We start from the raw sequence: 22,572 nt of genomic DNA, 5'->3' as shown, positions 1-22,572 counted from the left end.
TGAAATATTTAAGAAGCAGGCCAGGAAGAGAATCTAAGGCTTTATTTGTCAGACGGGTGCCTTAACCAGAACAGTCATGCTTTCTCTTACGCTTTCTCTACTCCTTGTGACCCCCCTTCTCTTTCTCTGGACCAATGAACTTAAATTATTTTCTGCAGCATGGCACAGTTTCAATAGGAAGGGTGGAGACTGCCTGCCTCCAAAACAGCCTGCAATCTGGTGGTCAGACTGCTCTCCTGGGACATGTGAGCTGGAGTCTCCTCACGCACAGAACATTCCTGTGCTCAGAGACAGGAAACAGTGAGGGTGCACTTGAGAACTCACCTTTTTTTTTTTCTTTTTTTTTTTTGGTAAGTTGAAGCTGCTATGATACAGATAATAAAAGGAAATATTTAACAATAACCATGAGAATTAACAACACTTATAGACATCTTTAATCTTTGAGATTTCAAAACAAACAATGGACTATGCTGAAGCAACTTTGCCCTTTGGACTTAGCAGAAGCACCCAAGAATGTAGAAACAGGCTTTGCTGTACTTCTTAAAATGTTGTAATGCATGTTTTTTTGTGAGCTAGATCAACTCTGTAGCCTGAGTCAGAAAAAAATTCTGCTTGCATAGTATCCTTTTCTATCCACTCTGTGAAGACTTGCTAATATAATTTCAGCTTTTACCTTCTTCAGCTCCTTCTGCTCTTCTTGAGCAAAACTACAGCAGTTGTATTTTAGCACTGTGCAAGATCTCAGAGGGGTCTTACCCACAGGTATGTACATTTGAATCACATGGCTTCCTATGAGTTGGTCATCTCCTGGGGCATCATGCAAGCAACAGTGCTCAAGACATAAAGAAAGCTACTTCAGCTTGTTACTGGAAGTTCAGGAAAGAGCTTAAAGGAAGCAGAAAATAAAGCATGTTGGATTTTGTCCCAGACAGTAAGAATTAATAACCTGACTTCCATTAGCACACCATGGGATCTACTGCAGCTACAGCTATGGCCAGTTGACTGCCAGGTTGTCAGTTTCACATGGATTTGACAGTTTTGCAGTTTGATCCACTTTGAATCTACTTTAATTCCTACTCCATTTAAACAAAAGAAAAAGAGGAGGAACTTCTCAGTCTGCACAGCACAGTTCCTGCTGGCAAAACTCCACAGAGCTCACAGAACAGTAGGAAGGGAACTTTCCAGAAAATGGATAGCTCTTTTTCCAGCCAAAGCAACACTTGCTGTTCAGATAATGACAGCCAGTCAGTCCCAGGCTGTCTCTGTGCTGCAACCAGCCAGGAGTCTTAGCAGTGCAGGTCCTATTTCCAGGGCTACTCCATCATCACTCCAGCTCCTGCACTTACATGAGATGCAGCTATGATGGCCCCTTGCGGTGCCTTCATTTGAGTCAGCCTTTCTGTGCCAATTGCTGTGCAGACCTTCTATACTGCAGAACATGAGCCAAACCTATCTCCATTTCTAGTTTTTTGACTCAAGAAGTTTATGTAATGCAGGAAGTTATGGTTTCCCAAGTCTTTTCCATAAATAGTGTCTTTGGTGATCATTTTGCTCCTCTATGACTCAATCGAATCATGGGCAGTTAGACTGCCCGTAAATAACTTCATGTCTGTATTTAAATGTTTTGCTGAATACAGGCCTAAGTAAGATGTATTCAAAGATGAAAAGATTCATAAAATTATGGTTTGGGAAACTATGTGCATATCTTAAAAAAATAAGAACTAGTGACATTTTTCTAATAGCTTCAACAACATTCTACACCAATTCCTTCTTTTTCCTATTTAAATGTAGATTATTTAAGACTTGTGAAATATGTGCTTTTACTTTAGAGTTTGCTGTAATTTTTGCTTTTTTATTTTTTTGCCATACAAACATATGTGGTTTTCAATGTTATGCATTCAGGATGATCAGTTTTGGCTATGATAAAGGAGGACTTCCTTTAAAAGACCTCACTTTACAGACAGAAAATCTCTAGCACATGACAGGGGAGAAAAATGAATGTCACCTATTCTGTATATTCAGCCAAGATAACATCCTAAAACCCTTGCATGTATTCTTTTTTCCCAATTCACACAAATTCCTACTGCTATATCTTATTATGGCTTTAAATATTTTGAATAATGTAGACCCTGAATACCACACAGTTTGTCTCTCACAAGCAAACACACAGAGACATATAGATGCAGTAATATATTCTCACCACTTGCAATTACGAGCCTTTATCATAACAATGGCTACACTGGGAAACACATATTCTCACTGCACCTTTGTTAGACATGTCATTTTATTTACCTGGGCATGTGACATGGGCTGCACACACTATTCCAATCTGAGGCCCTTTTGAGAAGGCAAGACATGCCTACACTTTCTGAGCATACACTGAATAAGCAGATAAGAGCAACAGCACAAGAGCTGTGCTCTGGCTGTGCCTCCCAGTATCACCAGTCCCTGCAGTACGTGCTCCACTCTCACTCATTTGTGTCACACAGCCTCTGTGTATGCAAACAGGACTTCAGCCAGCACTGTCCATCATCTTCTGCTTTGCAACTTTGATACATACACATGGTGCCTCTTGCTGCATCTTCTGCTCCTGCTGCTATCAGTTTGGATGGGATCAGACTTTGAGGAACTAACTTGGACACAGTAGGATGGGACACAAGGGTTCTCAATGACTAGAGTCTGGGGCTGCAGGACTCTTCCTCATGCTAGACAAAGAGAAATGGTTCTGTTCAGAAAAGAACACCTCTGCTACTTATCATCTAGCTTACTCCTATAGCAGAGCCTATCAAATGCACATCTCTTCAGCAAATGGAGGATGGAAGAAGGTGAGCATGCAATGGAGGACTGCTTCACATTCTACAGAGAGAGGATGGACAGTGACTCCACCACTTTAGATAAGGAGTCACTTTGTGCAAACAATTGGAGCCTGCCCAGCACGATGATGGGCTTCATCCTCATCTCCATAAGCACAGAGATCTGTTCACAAAGCCTGGACATTCCTGATTCCTGCAACCAGCTTTGCAGCGGCAGAAAAATTGTCAGCTAGTCAGCTCAAATGTGCTCAGGTCCCCCATACCCAAATGGTGCTGCCCTGAGATCTGTCGTGGTTTGACACTGGCCAAACGCCAGGCACCCATGAAAGCTGCTCACTCACCCTCCCCTGTCACAGCTGGACAGAGAAGAATTTAACAAAGGGTTCATGAGTGGAGATAAGGACCAGAACAAAACACTCCAAGGGCAAAACAGGCTAAACCTAGAGATACAAAGTGAATTTATTACTAACAAAACCAGAGGAGGATAATGAGAAGTAAAACAAGCCCTTAAAAACACCTTTTCTTCCTGCAACTCCTCCCTGCTTCCCACCGACAGTGCAGGGACACAGGGGGTGGGGGTCATGGTCACTTTGTCACCCAAGGTTTGCTTCCAACACCCAGGAGAGAAGTCCTTCTCCTGTGAGAGTGTGGGGTCCCTCCCACGGGAGACAGTTCTCTGTGAACTTTTCAGACATGGGCCCAATCTCATGAGCAGCTGTTCTCCCAAAACTGCTGCTACCTGAGTCCCTCCCATGGCCAGACAGTCCTCCCAAAACAGCTGTGGCATGGGTTACTCCTCCATGGGGTTCAGTCTTCCAAGGACAGGCTGCTCCAGCCTGGAAGCAAGGACCCTCTCTCTCCCCTGGGTCTCCCACTGGATCACAGCCTCCAGGCATCCACCTGCTCCAGCCTGGGCACCTCCCCCATGGGCTGTGGGTGGATCTCTGCATCCCCTGTGGATTCATGGGCTGCAGGGGCACAGCTGCTTCACCATGGTCTGCAGCACAGCCTGCAGGGGAAATCTTTGCTCCTGAGCCTGGAGCACCTCCTCCCCCTCCTTTACTGACCTTGGAGTCTCCATGCTGTTTCCCTCACATATTCTCACCTCCACCTCTTGTCTGGATGGAATTAAAACTGTGACACTACTTTTGTTTTGATTTCTTCTTAAATATATAATCACAAAGGCATTACCATCATCTCTAAGTGACCCAGCCTTGGCCAGAGGTATGTCCATCAGGATTGGCTCTACCAGACAAGGTGGAAGCTTCTAGCAGCTTCACACAGAAGCCACCTCTGTGGCCCACCCCTCGCTACCAAAAACCAGGCCGTGCAAAACCAACACAAGACAATAAGACAGTTACCCAGAAAGTATGCTCAGAGGGAAAGGGGCCGAGGGATTAGCTAATTGTACCCGGTGCAGAGGGCCTTCCACAAAGTTATTCAGAAAAGACTTCACTTCCTGACCCATAGAACCTTGCTGAGTACAAGGAAGAATACAAGGACATCATGACACAATGTAAGCACTGAACATGAGATACCTGTATTTTCTACATTAGGATATTGATTACAGTTTGATCAGTGCTATCTATCTTGTGCTCTCCTGGTCATGCTGTCCTACCAGACAGGGAGGCAAACATGAGTATTTCATCAAGCACTGGACTCCTGATGGGTAGAGAATAAATGAGCTTTCGATCAACTCATCAAGGTTACCATGTCCTCCAAAACTTCTACACTGGGGCCCATGAGAGCCTTTCCATTCAGAATGGATGCTGCAAATAGAGTCCTACCTAGCAACATCTTAAAAGCACCAGAGCAGGCAGTGAGTCTAGCTTCCTAATGGGGAGACAAGTCAGAATTAATTTTGCAACAGAACTCATAGCATGCTCAGAAAGCGCAAATATGTGAGTAAATGGCCACCACCAGTGGTCATTTCTCTTCCCCATTTCTTGTAGCCACTATTTTCACTCCATGATTTCCCTCATGACCCAGCCCTTCAGCCTCTCATGAGTGATGTCTTATTCCCCAGGAATGTCCATGGGCTCCAGCCCCTAAAAGGAAGCCAAAAGCTAATTAGTGTGATTTTCCAGTCACTGTGTTTATGGCCATTTGGTGGGGGCTCCTTCCTACTATGCTAGAAAATATTTTCTCCTGTCAATGCAGTGTCTCTCTGGCACTCCCTCTACACAAGATGCCTATTTTGGCACAAACACAAAGCCCAGGAAGATGAGGAGAACATACCATAAAGAAAATGACAGCACCTAAAAATTCTGAAAAACATAAGAGGTCACATTACTGTAGGGCAGTATTCATTTTACAATTATCGCATTACTCTGCAAAAAGCCCAAAGAGAGCAATAAACTATTTATCCTCAGCAAACAAATAATTGAGGATTTGGGCACTAATAAGAATATAGCAGAAGGTTTGGGAGGAAGTTATGTAGAGACTTATTAACATGACAAAAAGGGACAGAAATACCTTTACATTTTGCTACCTCTCTTCCCATCAATTCCTGCTTCTCATTGCCCACCAGCAAGACACTAAGTTTTGCAAGGAATCATCTGGACTTGCAAGGCCAGGATGCTTGTCAGGATATCTCTGGAGACCTGAAACTTGATAATGTCTAGCACAGGTTGAAACTTTACTGTTTGCCTATAAATCAAAGCAAGCTTTTCCTGCCCCAAGATCTATCAGCTTCCCCTTTAGTAGAAAACCTTGGCATAAATTAAGCTTGTAATTTGTAAAGATGGGTGAGGGATGAGGTCAGCATGAAACAGGGGTTGATGGTGTACAGATACACACAAAATAGAATAGGGCATCTCTAACTTTAGCATGGTCTCGTAAACTATGTTCTTGCCTGAGTCAGGTAAACTATAATGTCCCAGGTTAAGCCTAGTACTTTTCAAAAATACCATTAAATGTCCAGATCTTCCTTTTCAAACAACTATCACATTAACTGGCAGATCATCCATTTCTGATGTAGTAGTCCAGTGTTGATACAGCTAGAAAAGTAATTATACTTCTAATTAGTGGGGATATATGGTAACTGTATTAAATTAGAACTTCTGATCTAAGACAGAACACAAGTTAGTATTTTGTTCAAAATTTAGAACTTTTGAAAATCTCACCTAATATGGATAATAATACTGTATACTGCAACAGAGATTCCAATTAGCTTTTTATATAAAAAAGGAGCTGCCACTATATCTATTTTTAAAATTCAGTTATTTTAATGTCTCTGAATAAATTGACAATAAAACACTTAATGATCAACAGCACTACATAAATGCTAGTGAACTACAGAAGACAGAAACTGATAGAAATAGCAAGATAAAATGATTCCATTTTACACTTGCCATATGTGGGTTTGTTTCCAGCCAACTACCAAAATAAGTAAATTGTTTTGTTATGAGACTATGCTTCATACAAAGGTCTTCAGAAATGTCACAGTTTATAGTGACTAAAAATGCTGAAAGGAGATGATCAAGATAAATTTTTCTATTTTGAACTCCCTTGCTAACAAATTCTATTATACTGAATCCAAAACCCTGTTAAAATACTATTTTGCAACAATTAGTCTGCTTAGTTTGTTTATTGATTTCCCTAAATACTGGCAGTGAAACAAAGCTGATCTCTGTCAGGGTTGTTTTTAATCAGTTGTGCTTTCTGAGTCCCATGTATTGATGCATATGCATCCTCCCTATTACAGTCTCATATCTTACTAGGAAAGTTTTGCATTTGTCAAGATCTGGTTAAACAGAGTGTTAGTTACCTAACACTTGATGTTATGAGGCCTTGGTTTAGTTGCTTGTAACTGCCAAACTAGTCATTTGAACTTAAATTTTCTGTGCCATTGCACCTCAGGCTGATACATTTTACAATGTCAGCATAGATATCTCTGTCGTTTCTGATTAATAACTTACAGACAATGATATTGTTTTGTCAATGCTAAAAAAAATCTTACACTTATTTGCAGAAGGTTCAGTACCCTGACCCTTCAGAACTGCACACCAAAGTTTGATTATAATTTCTTTGATGTTGTTTTCATCTTACTATTGAACAGACTAGCTATTCAGATAATCACAGTAAATTTTCCAAAATCAAAACCTGGGTTCTTCTTCTAATAAAATACTCTTTGAAATAATCCACTGTCTTCCAACAACATAAAGAGGTACATATTGAAACAACTCATTTTATTTGCCTGACCCTTAAGGATTAAGTACCTTAGCTTTCTGTACTGTGCCAGCAGAAAATTAAATGCCCCAATCAGTATCTCAAAAAGGATTAGTGGTGAGCAGCACAACAATGCATAAGGGGAGTGAAATGTGAAATGCTCTTGAACCCAGGGCTTGCATCTTAAAGGTGAGAACTCAGAGTACCAGGTTAGTGAGTCCTGCCCCTTCTTTTCTGCCATTTTCCTGGAACCATAAATCTTGTGCTCCTTTCAGCACAGAGGCTTAGGGCCAACAGGAAGAAAAGCAGTGTCCCTGCCTCAACCAGTTAGTTAACTGTTAGGGTAGGTTCTCAGGGAGGAAGAAGATAGCATAATTGAACTTTCTTAAGCAAACCACTGGCTTAGAGGGTAAGACAAGAGCTCTAGCACAAGGTAAGATAACTACCATAAAAAAGGTGATTACACCATACAATCTCATTCGAAGAAGAAATTAGTTATGATGCCTTTTGTAGTTTTCAGTCCTGAAACTATTGTATAGTATAAAAATTCATTGTTAAACAGCTGCAATATTCCTACCCAGAAGTGGCAGTATTTCAGTCATGAATAAGCAGCCACCTGGGATATATGTAACTGGAAAAAGGGGATAAGATCTGATTATTTATGAAATATTTTTCTATCACCAGGATGAATGACAACAGCCAAAGGTAGTATTTTTTCCCATAGTTTCCTATGCTGCCTAAAAAAACTCAGGTAAGTCATAATAATACCTTTCCATAACTTCTTTGTTCTTTCCCCTATGAGCAAATGCAGACATTTACAATGGGCTTAGCTTTGCTATCTTGACAGGAAGCCATCTCCCCAACAAGAAAACACAAAAATTATCAAGAGTGGATTTTTACTTGGTGTTACAATGCTTTTCATATTAAAGTCATAAGCTCTCCCTTAGAAGGGTCCATAATAAACTCAACAGGTAATTTATGTTGGAAGTTTGGCTTCTTCCCTTGTGACCATTTTTAACAGACACTTGCTTTTAAATTAAGCAGAGGAATGACTGGCAGCTAATATAGAACCAGATACATTCTCTTACTCGATATTACCAGATACTTTATACCATTTTTTAATATCTGAAAATGCAGTGGTTTTTTTCTTCCACTTTTTTTTTCCATTTCACTTGCATTCTCTTTTCTATGAGCCATAATAATCAGAGGAGTGGATTGAGAGCTGTCGCATAGAGACAGCCTCCCTCAGTACCTGCCCTGCATACTAATGAAGTGCTTCCAGTCTGCAGGCTGGGACATGGATTCAGTCTTACAAGTCAGCCCAAGGCTGAAAATGAAAATGAAAAGCTATAAACCTCACTCAGCAGAATGGGAAGCATAAGGTTGCTGGGATGTTGTATTGTGCAAGTTACATTCATGAATACAGTGAAAAGGACTAAAAGAATCTGCTGTGATAAAAAATGCAATGGATCAGGGAGATTTCTTAGGAGAGCTGGGTATGAATTCCAGATACTGATATGCTTTCATTTAATCTGCAGTATCTGCCATCTCATTGTTCACTCCCCCTTTTATAAGTAACTGTTCAATATAATACATGCAATAGGAGTAGTTAGTATCATACCTTGTGGCCCCCCACTATTAACCTTTTGTCATGTGGAAAATCTAACAGTTCTGCATTTTAATCTGCATCTAATTCATAAAAGTATTACCTGATATCTGGGATTTTAATAGCCTTAATAACTTAGTCTGAAGCTTTGCCTGTGAGATTCATGATTAGTGAAGGTATAACTCCTTTGCTCTATAGTATCCGTTCCTACTCTAAACCAGCAGACACCCAATGGGAAGACTGAAAACATCAGGCAGCCAGGAGTTTCCTGTGCAATTTCTGTGCAAAGAAGCTCAGACTAAGCAAAGTTAAAGCTGATTGTTGAGCTGAGTGGAGAATGAAACCAGGGAGAGGTAAGGCACTGTTGTCAAATCCTGGTTCTTCTCATAGCTTGGTTATGGAAGACTGAGTTTGCTTCCTTGTTCAGAATCTTAGAAGGAGTGAGAGATTTTGGTTATTTACATTTTGTTTCTGTTGTGTCTGTCTCTTGAACCTGGAAAATAAGCTCTAGCTTCTCTATTTTGCAAGCAGAAGCAGCTTGGGGTTCAAGTATTCTCTTGAAGTAAAAGAAGATGACATCTTTTCCTTCCAGCAATAAATGTGGAAGAGCTCTGTTAATGTGCATGTTTACCACACATCCAGAAGACATAAATCTCATTTGATGAGCTGTTGGCAAACCAGAGCTATGGTAGAAACATCCTCCCACCTTTGCAGTGGAAAGATGCTGTGGATGTCACAATTTCTAGGGGCTCTTCTGGGCACAAATCTGGTAAGTGAACTGCCCTGGAATGAGAGATACCATCTGGATAAGCCTGTTCTGATGATGTTTGATTCCTAAAGCTCAGGATTGGATGTCCTCAATTTTTTTTTTCTTTAAAGAGAAAAACTCTGTGAGAATGAACACATTTTACCATGAAACTGATGCTGTAAGATCTTTCTGGTGCACAAAGGAGCACTGTAGCCTGGCTGACAGAAATGGGAGCTGGTTAATGTAAATGGTAGCCATAGAGTACTGATTGCAAAGTTTTCTCTATGTTGGCATTTTTCTCCTAAGAAACATGGAAGTTTAAAAACAGTTCATTACTCTTTAAAGTAGGGAAAGTAGGGAGAGCAATACCCCCCTTGGCTTATCTGAGAGCTTCTCGGTCTGCTCAAAACCAAAAGAGAAGCATATAAAGAGATGGAAAAAAAACCACCCATTGAGAACTACAAAAGCATTTCCAGCGTGTGCAGAGGTGCTGTTAGAAAAGCAAAACCTTAGCTCAAATTGAAATTGCCGAGAAATGTCAAAAAACACAAGACAGTGTTCTTCAGGTATGTAAACAATAAGCAGAAATAGATGGAAGATATTGGCCCATTGTTAAACAGAAGAGGTGAATCTGTCAGCAACAACACTGAAAAGGAAGAGGTTCCTCAATGCTTTATTCGCATCTGTCTTTACCAGCACTGTTGGGGTGCATGTCTTGGGAACAAAAATCCAGGTTGATGCAAACACAAACCTACCATCAGTAAAGAAAGAGTTGGTATGTCAGCTATTACAGGTGCTTGATCCCCACAAATTGATAGACCCTGCCAATAATCACCCCAGGGTAAGAGAGCTGGTTGATATCATTGCAAGGCTGTTCTCCAAATCTTTGAGAAGTCATGGAGACCATGAGACATCCCAGAAGACTGGAAGAAGGGTAATGTCACCCTCATCTACAGGAAGGGCTTAAAGGAGGATCCAGGAAGTTATAGGCCCATCAGTCTTACTTCAGTCCCTGGGAAAGTTATGAAAGAAATTATCATGGGGGATATCACAAGTCAGATGAAACATGTGATTGGGAAAAGCCAGCACGGATTCACCAAGGGCAAGTCATACTTGACAACCCTGATCACCTTCAATGACAAAGTAACCTGTTTGGCTATTGTGGGGTGAGCAGTGGACATTGTCTACCTGGATTTTTCCAAGGCTTTTGAAATGGTTTCCCACAGCCTCCTCCTAGAGAAACTGGTGTGATCCTGTGTGGTGGGTGGGGAACTGGCCAACAGGCGATACCCAGAGGCTGGTGGTGATTAGCTCCTTTTCAAACCAGCAACCTGTCACAAGTGGGTTCCCCTGGGATTGATATTAGACCAAACACTGTTTAATATCTCCATAAGACATCTGAAAGATGGGATCAAGAGTACTCTGCCAAAGTTTGCCAATGATACCAAACTGATCAGGGAAGTGGAGAGCCAACCCTGCAGGAAGATCTGGATGGGCTGGAAAAGTGGGTTAACAAGAACCTTAGAAAGTTCAGCAAGGACAAGTGCAAGGTCTTGCACTTGGAAAACATAATCCAGGAGTGCAGCACAGGCTGGTATCTACTGGGCTGGGAAGCAGCTCTGTTAAACGGGTCTGGGAGTCCTGGCGGACAAGAAGCTCAATCTGAAAGAAGAGTGTGCTGCTACAGCAAAGAAAGCCAACAGGATGCTGGGTTGCATCAAAAAGGGCATCAGCAGCAGAGATAAAGAAGTCATTCATTATCCCACTCCACTCAGTGTTTGTCAGGACACACCTGGAACACTGTTTAGTTTTGGTCCCTGCTATTCAAAATAAAGATGCGGACAGGCTGGAGAGGGTCCAGAGAAGGGAAGGGCCACAAAGATGAACAAAGGGCTGGGAAGCCTTCTATGTGAGGAAACTCTAAAAGAGCTGGGTTTGTTCAGCACGAGAAAAGAAGGCTGAGAGGAGACTTTATCATCATGTGCCAGTATTTACAGGGCAAAGAAGACGGAGACTCCTTTTATTTCAAGGGGTTCCATGGAAAAGATGAGGGTTAATGGGTACAACTTAATCCTGGGGAGATTTCTGTACAATACAAGAGGAAAGTTTTCACAACTGAACAATCAACCATTGGAATAGTCTCCCCAGGGAAGTTGTGGACTTGCCAGTGTTGGACAGTTTAAGATTTAGCTAACAGAGTGCTGGGCTGTTGTAGCAAACCCCATAGAGCTTGGGAAAGCTCCATGGAGGATTGAGGCTTAACAGTAGGAACTGCTGAGTCATGATGAGACAGCAAAATAAGTCCCTCTCTCTGACCCCCCGCCCCAAAGCTTATCTCTGTAACCCCATAGGTCACTTTTCCCTAACCCCTACTATTCGACAAGTTTGGATCCCCCTTTACCCTATAAAAAGGGGCTGTTTTAGCCCATTCGACAGAAGAAGAGCTGTCGCTGGGACTCTTCACAGACCTCCCAATAAATCATCGCTGTGGAACCCCCAGAACTTCTCCTTCTCCTCTCTCGCGTCTGCTTCAAGCCTCAGCCAAGGGCAGCCTAGCAAGCAAGCAAAGAGCTGAGATCCTAAGAGAGCTGATAATCGCTAATGAGCTGACAATCACTGAGCTTACTAAGGGTAGCCACGGCTGCAAGCTGCCTGGGCATTCGGGCTCTCTGTCTCCCAGAGGGACGGGGCTCCTGGACCATCCTTGCATCGCTCCATAACAAGGCCAAGATCAAGGCTTTATTATAGGCCATTTTGTCTAGACTGTCCTTTTGCCAAAAAAGGTTGGGCCAGATGATCCTCAAGGTGCCCTTCCAACTTGGTATTCTATGATTCTATTATTTAAGAGTTGCTCGGGTTTTTTGGATTGGAAACCAATCATGACTTTTGGAACAGGCTAAAAGAAGAACACATTCATCAAAGTATATTTGGTCAGTACTGGATCCAGTCTTTGATGTGTTGATGGAAAATGCATCAAGTCTAAACTTCAATTGCTTATTTTGTACTTCAAATTCTCTTTCTCTCATATAGATCATATCCAAAGTGCATATGACTCTTCAGTATAAAATTAACAAAATAATGTAACCTGTGTATTCTGTTGTGGACATAGCTTGATCTTCTGTCTACACTAAATTTTAGAAGCTGTCTAAGCACATGTAAACTAGAGCCCTTTTGAGACTCCAAGTGGCCTCTGTCAAAGAAAGAATCTGAAAGGGGGCAAAAGAAAGCCTTTTTTGACAGAGATTCTGAAAGTAATGTTTCCCAGAAGGCATGAACTGCCCTACTGTAAAAATGATTTCTAATAAGCAAGTCCTCTAGATTTCTACCTGCAGACATTAACAACAAAGATAAGATAGAACCATTGCCAAGCATTTAATGATAGTCTAAGGACTAATGAAGATCTGAAGGATTGCAACTCAAAGGCAATGGTCACAGCCCACTGAGAACATGATGTACTTTCTCATCTTACTGAGAAATAGGTGGAGATGATTCAGAAGCCTAGAGACCCAAATTCATCCTCAGTACTGAAAGAATGCATTACTGTTCTCTAGTAAAGCATGCAGAATTTCCCTCTACTGAGGTATTTGTCCTAATTGCAGAAATTTAAATCCAGTGTGTATACATATATATATATATATATATATATGTATACACACTGGATTTATAGTGTGTGTGCACGAATACAGGAATTATTGAAACTCCTTCTCCTGGCAATGTCTTCTATGATTGACATTTTCACAATGGTCATGTATAACTCTTCATGGGTTTTTTTCACAGATTAAGGCATCATCACAGAATATTCTGAATTGGATAGGATGAGGATAATTGAATGCAACTTTTACATGAAAGGCCCATACAGGGATCAAACCCACTACCCTGGCATTATTAGTACCATGTTCTAATGAACTGAGCTAATCTCAAGGGTTTCATGAAAAAGATACCTGAAGCAGAAGGGGACAAGACTTTGGTTCTGTTTCTAGTCAGAACCCTTACTCTTTTGAACCTTTCAAAACAAATGACTTAAAGAAAAGGCAAGAAAAGGAATCATCGGGAGAGAAATAAAACCATCTCCTCTCTGGCTTTAGATCTCACTCATAATAAATACAAATATATCTAAATTCAACTTTGTCTTTAACTTTGGATATCAGGAGCAATTTTGATTTATTTTAGAAGGGGCAAGAAGAGAGAGAATGGCAAGAGGGTTTGTATTTTGCATTCTCTCTTGATTTGGTCTGACAGATTCTTGCTGTCTTTGAAAGTAGCCAGTTTCTAAAAGAGGACTGCTAACTACTGTTAATCCCAGAACTGGAAAGATTTCCTGCAACAGCCAAGTCTCATTCAAGCCCTGAAAACAGGCTGTGAACTCAATGGCTTTCAGCTCTTCCTAAAAGTTGCCTGCCTTGGGCTGAAGAGATCTCAGTGAATCCAGTCTCTCACATGAACAGAAAAGGAATTCTCATTTCTCTATTTAAGTCCTTATACTAGCCCAGTCTATGAGATATGAGTCAGAAATGTCTTCTGAAAGAAACCATCATGTCTAAAGGCCATCAGCAGCACAAAATATCAAAGGAACATTGAGGAAATGTTTGGACACTTCCCTGGATTTCATTGAAAAATTCCAGATACTTCTGAACCCGAGAGCCAGCCATGAACCACAGTGAGTCTGTCTGACCATAACTACTCAATAATTGGCAGCTACAAGTATGAGAGAGCCAAAGAATAAACCATTCCTCCAAACATGTTCAATTGTTTGGACACTGTCTCTAGGGGCTGATGACACTTCACTCAGTTTTAGACTTGCAATCTTACCAAAACCACAACAAGACAGGATAGGATTCAGGAAATAAATCAGATGCCACCCTTCTCTGGAAATTATTTTTCTGCAGCTATTTGGTAACATTTTTAGGTTTGTGGACCGGAAGGTTGTTAGACTGAACAACTCAGGAGACAGGGAAAGGAACAAATTTCATCATTGGAATTGCTATGCATTCCTGCCCATCTCCTCCCACCCAGTTTAATATCTATTATCTCTCCTTTAAGGCTTTTTAAAATTTGTCTTTGAAAAAGCTACACAAATGGTTGAGTGAAGAGACAGTACTGGATATCTGTGCCACCACATTTAGATGAATCTTTAATGAACGAGATTTTCAATGATTCTTTGTTTAGAATATGAACTAAGATTCCTGTTAACATTTTCTTCCCCAAAGTAGTGTGCCTTGCTCTCTCACAAATTCTTTTCTGGTCTTTCCTATCTTCCTTATGTTCTGCTTTCTGTCTAAAGAAGGTTTGATGCAGGCAGCCACAACAATCCTTAATTTGCACAATGCTCCGTGAACCCATGACCAGAAAGTGGTGCCTTAAACAAATCAAAACTAGGAAAAGTCTGTCTAAGAAGAATGCTGAACCTGCCATTTCCCAAAAATTACTCTGTGTGCTGTGACACAAATGAAAGCCACACTCACCCTCTATGCTATTTTTTTCCCACAGATCCACATTTTTTTAATTGATAAAGTAAACCAATGAACAAACCAAAACAAGGCATCTGATGCCAGCACGTCAATTCCACCTATATAATTCTTTCTACTTGTCCACTTTTTTGTTTTCTAGAGCGCAAACTTAATACCACTTTTAAAGCTTTAAACAGAATGATTAAACTTAACAGTACACACCTGGTGGACAAAATAAAGACCTTGCTTTTGATTCTTTTTTTCCCCATGTCAAAACTCTTTCCCCCATTTTCTGTATCTAAGGAAAAATGAAAAGGTTTTAATTGATCACTTGCTGTGACGTATACCTGACTATAAATATACTTGCAAGGATTTCTATGCACTGACAGGTAGGCACTGACAAGGTTTCCTGCCAGAGGAATGGGTGATAGATGAGTAGAATCTTAGCACCAATAGCCCATGCTACAGAATGCCTGGAAGAAAATTGAAGTCAGAAGGTGAACTCCAGAGCTACCTGAACGATCCACAATGGCTTCAAAGGTTTCCTCTTGGTCCTCAACTCTGAGGGGTTTATGACAGCAAGATGGGATCTATCCATTTCAGAAACTTGGTGACCTAAAGTTGTCTTTGAACTTTGACTTCCCTTACACAAAGCAGTAATTTTCCTGGACTCTCATTTAGTCCAAAGAAAATGCTTCCTAGAGATGATAAGGTAGCAGTAACTGATTATTTGGCATTTCCTTCATAAGTACCTCAAGAGACACCAGCTGATGGTATCTTGGCCAGGCCAGGTTAAGTGGCACATTGCTATAGATGAATGATCCAGTCAGTCTAGATGCAAGAAGCTTTTGTCCCTGAGATTGTTGACTAAACAGATCAACAGATCCAATACACTGTTGGAACACCTTATCTTCCTTTCTTTGCTCCTATTACAGGAGTTACTTTCCTTCATTTCTTCTGACAAAATCAAAACTTCTGCCACTGGAAACCCCTTAACAGTTCAGTGTCAGGGATAACACACATAAACCCCTTCCTGGTTCACTTTGCATTTAAATTCTCCCACTGTGTGAGAACAGGAAAGTAGCTCCTTCATGCTGCTTGAACTAACAGCTGTGACTTGTTAGACTACTAGAAGGAAGAGCTCTTTCTCTTCTTAGTAAGAGAGTCTATAAAATAGCAAATCAGGGGTAGAGGGCAGAAGGAGTACATTCCTCTCAGGGAAGGGAGCAAGAAACTAAAAATGAAACCTATAAGCCAAGGAGGTGGCCATGGCCTCCCTATGGCTTGTTCTAGTCTTACTTTATAAGAGAATTCCTCTTTTGAAAGATCCCATGAAAAACACTGTATCGGACAAACCTACATCCTATCTTTTTTAGAATCCTATCTTTTTAGGTTTAAGTGGAGAGGCTTGAAAGACAAAGTTCTTAAGCTAAGAACTGTATCCCTGAATACAACATATTCTGGATCCCTTAGGGAAAGGTTTTCAACACCATATCCAATTAACAGTTTTTAATGGCATGAAGGCAATATCTGTGTCCTGGAACAACAAACACCAGGAATGCATCTGCCACCTGAGAAAGGTCAGAATGTCAAGAACCTACCCTCAAGAATTTTTTTTTAAATAACTTTTAATTTCACAAATTTCTTTCTTCCATAAGAAAGGTTTCTTCTGAATACCAATGTCTAGTTTGGCTATCTGAAAATAAAGTCTCTGATAAATAAATTGGTTTAATTGCATCTAGATTGTAAATTCTGTATCCTTCACAGCAGCATTTATAAATAGGTACAATACTTACCTCTATGCAAATGTTTGGAATATTGTGGCAACTTATTTCAGATTTTTAAAAATAGACTGAATATCTTATTAGTAGCTCAGTTACTTCAAGAACTCTGTAAAAGCTAGAAAGTGGTAGAAGGTAATATTTTTGTCCCATTAGAATTGCTCATCTATCCTTTAAATTCATCCTTACACCTGGTACTTGGGCTGCATTTTTCTTTTCTGGAGATAAAAATACTCATCTGTCTTAAATTACCACGTGAACTACTTCACTTAATATTTTTCTTTACTATTTGTCTGGTTTGGATTTTAATCATTACAATCCCTTCTAAGGTAGGATATGTTTTTATACTTGATATCATATTTAATAGCAAAGTCATAATAATTTAATAAAAATCTAAGATGATAAATGTTAATGTCTCAGCACAATGTGTCTTAGAAACTGCTCTCAGCAAGACAGCATGATAAGGATTATAAATTTATCTGTCCCATAATTTAAATGCATCCAAACTCTCAAATGCAGAAAAACATCCAGCAGCACTAAACAGCAGTTCAGGGAGTGATGAAGTATATCATGCCTAGTTCAAACTTTAGAGGGAATGCAGTCAGTCAGCTGGTAACTCATCAAAAAGCTGTAGTTAGAAATTCAATTCTTGAGAAAGATTCTACCAAACTGTAATAAAATCAAACAAGAACTTGGTTTTATACTTCATCAATAAAACAGTATTTCTGAATCATATCAATATCAGGTGTCAGTTCAATCCTGGAACACCGAATGGAGAAGTACACTACAAGCACAAGAACGTGCACAGTCTCCATCTTCCAGAAGTCACTTCTGAGGCCCCTTTAATGACAGGAGTTTTGTTAGGTTGAACTCAAATGACACTAAAGTGAAACACTCTTCATACAAGGAAAGGCACCCTCCACCCCATTCTGCTCCCTCAAGAAGATCCTTGCCAGCTTGACCACTAAAACAAATTTTATTCTGACTTGAAATCAGTGCAGCAAAACTAGAATCCAATCAAAGCTCATTTCATGGCCAATCTCATCAGAGAAAGTTGGGAGAGTGAAAAGTATTTCAAAAATGAAATTACACTACCAGAAAGAAGTGAAGAAAACAATACATTTTTCTCCTCTTCCTCAGGCAATGAGTGGAAACTCAGAAGCATATGACACATTAATTAAATACAACAATTAAATACAATTACTACTGAAATCTCATGATCCAGCAAGAGATAAAGAACCTTATATAATAAGTGGGTATGGGTGGGCTCAATCCTCTGTCCTTGCACATATGAGCCATAGAAGCCCTTGGAGCCCATAGTGAAACCTGGGTTTGAACAGACAGTTGCTTTGTTTTCCTGGATGTGCCTGATATCCACAGGACAGAAACCATGCCAGTACTTAGCTTTTCCTTTTGCCTCTGCCTTTGTATCTCATTGCCAGCTTTTCTGGCTTTATTCTCTTTTACTTAATAATTTTACAGCAAAGCTTGTGGCACTAAACTCTTCCTGACACAGCTGTACACGGAGAGCAAACCTTCCTTTAGTGCTCTCAAAAGAATGACAGAAAACCAAATGCACAAAGCCTCATTTCATAAGCTTTGCTTTTGAACTTCATGACCATCTCTAGACTGCTCTAAATTTACAAAAGCTTCACCTTGTAAGCCATTAAGACTCCTTGCACCCATTACTGTGTCTGGGAGACAGTTCCAGAAGTTCATTTTTCTGATGGCTTGAGAACTTCTTTCAACTTCCTATCTAAATGCATTATTGATTAATCCATATCCATCTGATGTTATATTTTAACTTTAATTGTTCTTCTCCCTACTTGCTATTTACCCCCAAATGTATTTCTAGAAAGTAATCATATCTTCTTTGAATCTTCCTCTTGGTCAGCCAAACCAAGCCATGTTCTTGTAATCTCCTCTCAACAGACTTTTTTACCATTCCATTAAAAGTCCTGAAAGACCTTTCCTGGGTTCGTTCCAGTTAAAATTCACTTTTTTTTCCAGTACAGAAAATCAGTCTGATACCAGTAAACCATATGAGATGTAACAGTATTTTGTCTTAATTGTATCACTATTTTCCAATATCCAAGGAGAAATCTAGGCTTGACATTTACAAGGCCTTCTTCATGGCTGAAGAATGCTACCAGCATTTATCTTATTAAACACAGAGGTTTAACTTCTTACATGCCTGCTGACCAATGAGCCTCCAGCTCACAGCAGAAGGTCCAAAATGCATGACTTTGCAGTATTAATTTTTTTTCTCATTGTGATGATTCCTGCTGACTGTCACGTCATTTTTCCTATCTCATAGGCAGATCCTCCTCAATATTATTAACACCTTCTAACTTCCCATTATCTGCAAATTTCATGAGCACAAACTGGGTTTTAAATTAGGGTCATTAATTAATGTGAAATGAGTAAAGAGAATCAGCAACAAGATGAATTTTGAAAAATGCGATAAATCAATCCTCTGTATTTTTGCAACCTCTCTTTCAAAAAACTTCACTGTAAATATTCAGATAGTTTTTTTTATTCCAAATTGCGTCCTCTTCTGCTTAAATAAAGATTTCCATTAACACAGTTTCAAATGTTTTGCTTAAAGCCAAATATATTGGGCTTTACTACACTGCAGTTTTTGAAGAAAACTCTTATCCTGTCAGAGAAATATGAGGTTTGTCTGACATGATCTACTTTTGCTAAAACCACCTCATATTTTATCCCATTCTCTATTTACCTCCACTTCCATGATCTTGATTGCTCCTTCCTTTAAAACATTTTCTAAGACCTTGCACACCATGAAGGTTAAAACAACAATCCTGTAGCTTTTTCCTCTCTTTTTAAAAACAAACAGATTTTGATATATGCCAATCCCATTGTACCACCCTAGAACTGAAAGATTAATTAAAAATCCTTGCTAGTGGAGTTGCAACTTCAAGTGCCAGTTCTTTCTGGCACATAATACAGGTTTCCTATTTTCTCAGGTAAGAAGTCTACATTTTCTATATTCTTAAACACTGGCAATAGTAATTTCTATTATTATTCCCATTGAAATACAGTAGGTCACCGAAACAACAGAAGTACATATCTTATATTAGCACTATGGTTAATGTGATATAAGAAATGGTCAATATAGTATAAAAGAGTATAAAGGAAACTCCATGAACCTAATTTGGCTCAGTGATATTAGAAGAGTATCACTGAAATCAGGAAAACATTCACAAGAAGATATAATTCCCACCACTGCTTCCTACTAGAGGCACCAAGATTTTGCAATTTTCTCATGTAGTGTGAATAAAAGTTATTACATTGGTTTCATTTCTTATTTCATGAAAGGAGGATGAGGAGAAAGATGTTGCAAAGGGAAATTAACATCTAAGTTTTATGCCATGAAATTTTATCAAAAAATGTATACCACATATAAAATGCAAGTTTATAGACTGTAAACAGAAGACCACATGGATTCACTAGTTTGTTACATTTGCTTCTTATTTTGTATCAGTTTCTTTTTACTATTACTATTCCATGAGAAAAAACCATTTAAGTTCTTCCTGAGGCAGCATATGTCAGAAAAAAGCCATCCCTATGCCATTATATGCATCTAAGAACAGGGAAAAATCACTAAAAGTAAGTTCTTATTCTCTTTTTATCCAGAGAGTTATGACATTTCTTCTATCTGCATTTTCAGCATACAAAAATAAAATGTAGAAATGTAGAACTCTCACAGCTCTTCGGTCACAGTTTTCCATCATCCTTGAGACTGAAGAACCATGTACAAAATTCAGAGAAATGGCATCTCTTTTCTTTCATTCTAGCATCTCCAGACTCCCATCAAGCTCTGCTCAGCCAACTTATTATGCTTAGACAAACAAGTAACGATCAATCTGACAATTAGTTAAACAAAATACCCTTTAAGATTTCTTCCAAGTTAATCTAAAACAGAACAAGTGAAAAGAGGAACTGGGTCTACATAATTCTTTTGAATGCAGAAACAGACCCTAAAAGAGGGATTTTTCTTCCACAATACTTTTAAAGCACTCTGTAGCCATCTCAGAGAGATCTGCCTTCAGGATACTTTCTTCCTATTTAACTGCCCTGGCCTCTTTTTCATTCCCTTCGATCTCACTGTTCCCATTAAAGGGTCATGGATGTTACAGATACAAGCTTGTAAATAACAGCAGTAGTTTTGTTCATGTACATTCCTTAGAATAAGTTTATAATTGCATGACCACATAGTATTTCCATGGTTCTATTCCACTGCTCTATCCAGGCAGTGCCTTTTTACACATTATCAGTTTTCCACACGACTTTGAACATCTAAGAACATGTAATTGGACTATTTCATAACAGTTGGAGAAAATTTGTTCAGGAAGCCTACATTCTGTTTTGCCTCTTCTGAATGCGTGACTTAGAACTTTAAAATTATTTTTACATATTTTTGTTAGTAAAATGCTTTTTATTTTTCTCTAAAGTCATAGGTCAGATAAGGCTTTTAAAATCCTTTAGTGAGATCTCTAGCATATCACAGTCTATTAAATTTTATCTCATACTAAGACTACTTACTTATTTATCACAGATGCAAGAAAACAACCCCCAGTCCTGTTTTGATCTGAAGGTTATTCATATTTTTTTAGAGAAACTTTCAAGTCTTCATCTTAGAGGTTGAAGAATCTCCATCTTCCTCTGTAGTTCAGTCCATCTCTGTTAAAAAAATTTTGACTTTTCTTCCTAATGTGGATTTATTTGGATCCAGGTCCAAAACCAAAGGGTGCTACTGTACTATGCCTTTCTTCCCTAAAATGAATAGCCCTTTAGAATGTCAGATTTTCTCTACAGGAAAGTATTTATACATTGTAATCAAATCACTTCTGAACAATTTCTCTCTCCCTTCTCTTAAAAAAAATGAAATAGGCAGACTGGGCTCTTCAGTTTTCAAACTACAAAGTAATTCTCCACAATTATTTCTGTGGCTATCTGCTCAAAATGCTCACCATTCTCTTTAAAATGCAAGTCTCATATTTAGTCAGGATTCCAGCAACAATTCCATATGCAAAATTTAAATGACTTCTCAAGTGGTTCATTTCCAATTCAATTTACCTATTTTTGCCAAATCGTTGCAGTAGGAACCCATGTTGACTCATTTGTCCACTGTGACCTTGAAATCTTTTTCAGAATCTCTTTTCTAGGAAACAACTCCTCTTCCTATAGATGAACAGACAGCATGTTTTCTGCTCATAAAGACATGATCTTGCTTTTGTCAGGGTTACAAGATAACTTCCTTTGAATGGCCATAACTTACTCAATCAGTCCAAGTGGTCCCGTAAGACTTCCCTGGCATCATTCACTATTCACTATTTCTCCTATTTTTATATTATCTCCAAATGTTACCAAATGCCCTTAGTACCATTTATTTGCTAAAATAATGGGGAAAATAGGGATTATCATTAGCCATGCACCAGCCTACTAATAACACATGTCAATCCTTGTGCAAGGTAAACTCTGTTCATGATTAACATTAACAAGTCTCAATTAACATTAACAACTCTCAATTAACAACTGCTTTTTTGTCTTCCAAGTCCTTCAACCAGAACTGCATGTGCTTTGTTAACACTGTATAAGGCTCATTCTTGAATTAGGTTTTTTGTTAGTCACCGTTCAGCTGCCTTATAAGAATCTATATATATTTTCTTTTTAAATTAGTAAACATATAAATGTCAAACAGACTGACTAGACTGATTTTCTGTACATCAACGTTGACTGGCATTCATTGTATTTCCATTATTTAATTCTTTTTTAAAAAAAAAGTCGTAATAACTTTCTATTGTATTGGCATTGATTGATGCCAGGGTAATAGATCTATAATTACTTGGGACAGTCTGCTTACCTCCTAGAATGCAAGCATAACTTTATTGCTCTCCCAATGTCATGGAACAAATAATTAATTAGGGGTGAATGCAAATTCCATTATGTGGACCTATGTTGATATTCTGTAATAATAGGGTTC

General features: G+C 39.2%; 2 long non-coding RNA genes across 2 annotated transcripts in view; one reads left to right on the top strand and one right to left on the bottom strand.

Annotated features, from left to right (window-relative positions):
* LOC139590677 (uncharacterized) overlaps positions 1–22,572 on the bottom strand; it is a 155,045-nt gene that overhangs the window by 118,598 nt on the left and 13,875 nt on the right. The gene's annotated exons all lie outside the window — the stretch shown is intronic.
* The window catches only part of LOC139589894 (uncharacterized), a 34,645-nt gene that overhangs the window by 9,090 nt on the left and 2,983 nt on the right, over positions 1–22,572 (top strand). The window contains exon 2 of the long non-coding RNA XR_011679160.1: positions 9,182–9,358. This is a non-coding gene — a long non-coding RNA (uncharacterized lncRNA). The remainder of the gene's footprint in view (positions 1–9,181; positions 9,359–22,572) is intronic.

Source organism: Agelaius tricolor, unplaced genomic scaffold (genome assembly GCF_023055355.1).
Source record: "Agelaius tricolor isolate 1412-34295 unplaced genomic scaffold, bAgeTri1.0.p SCAF_5, whole genome shotgun sequence".
Taxonomy (NCBI): domain Eukaryota; kingdom Metazoa; phylum Chordata; class Aves; order Passeriformes; family Icteridae; genus Agelaius; species Agelaius tricolor.
Note: the sequence above shows the minus strand (reverse complement) of the source record. Positions and strands in the feature narration are given on the sequence as shown.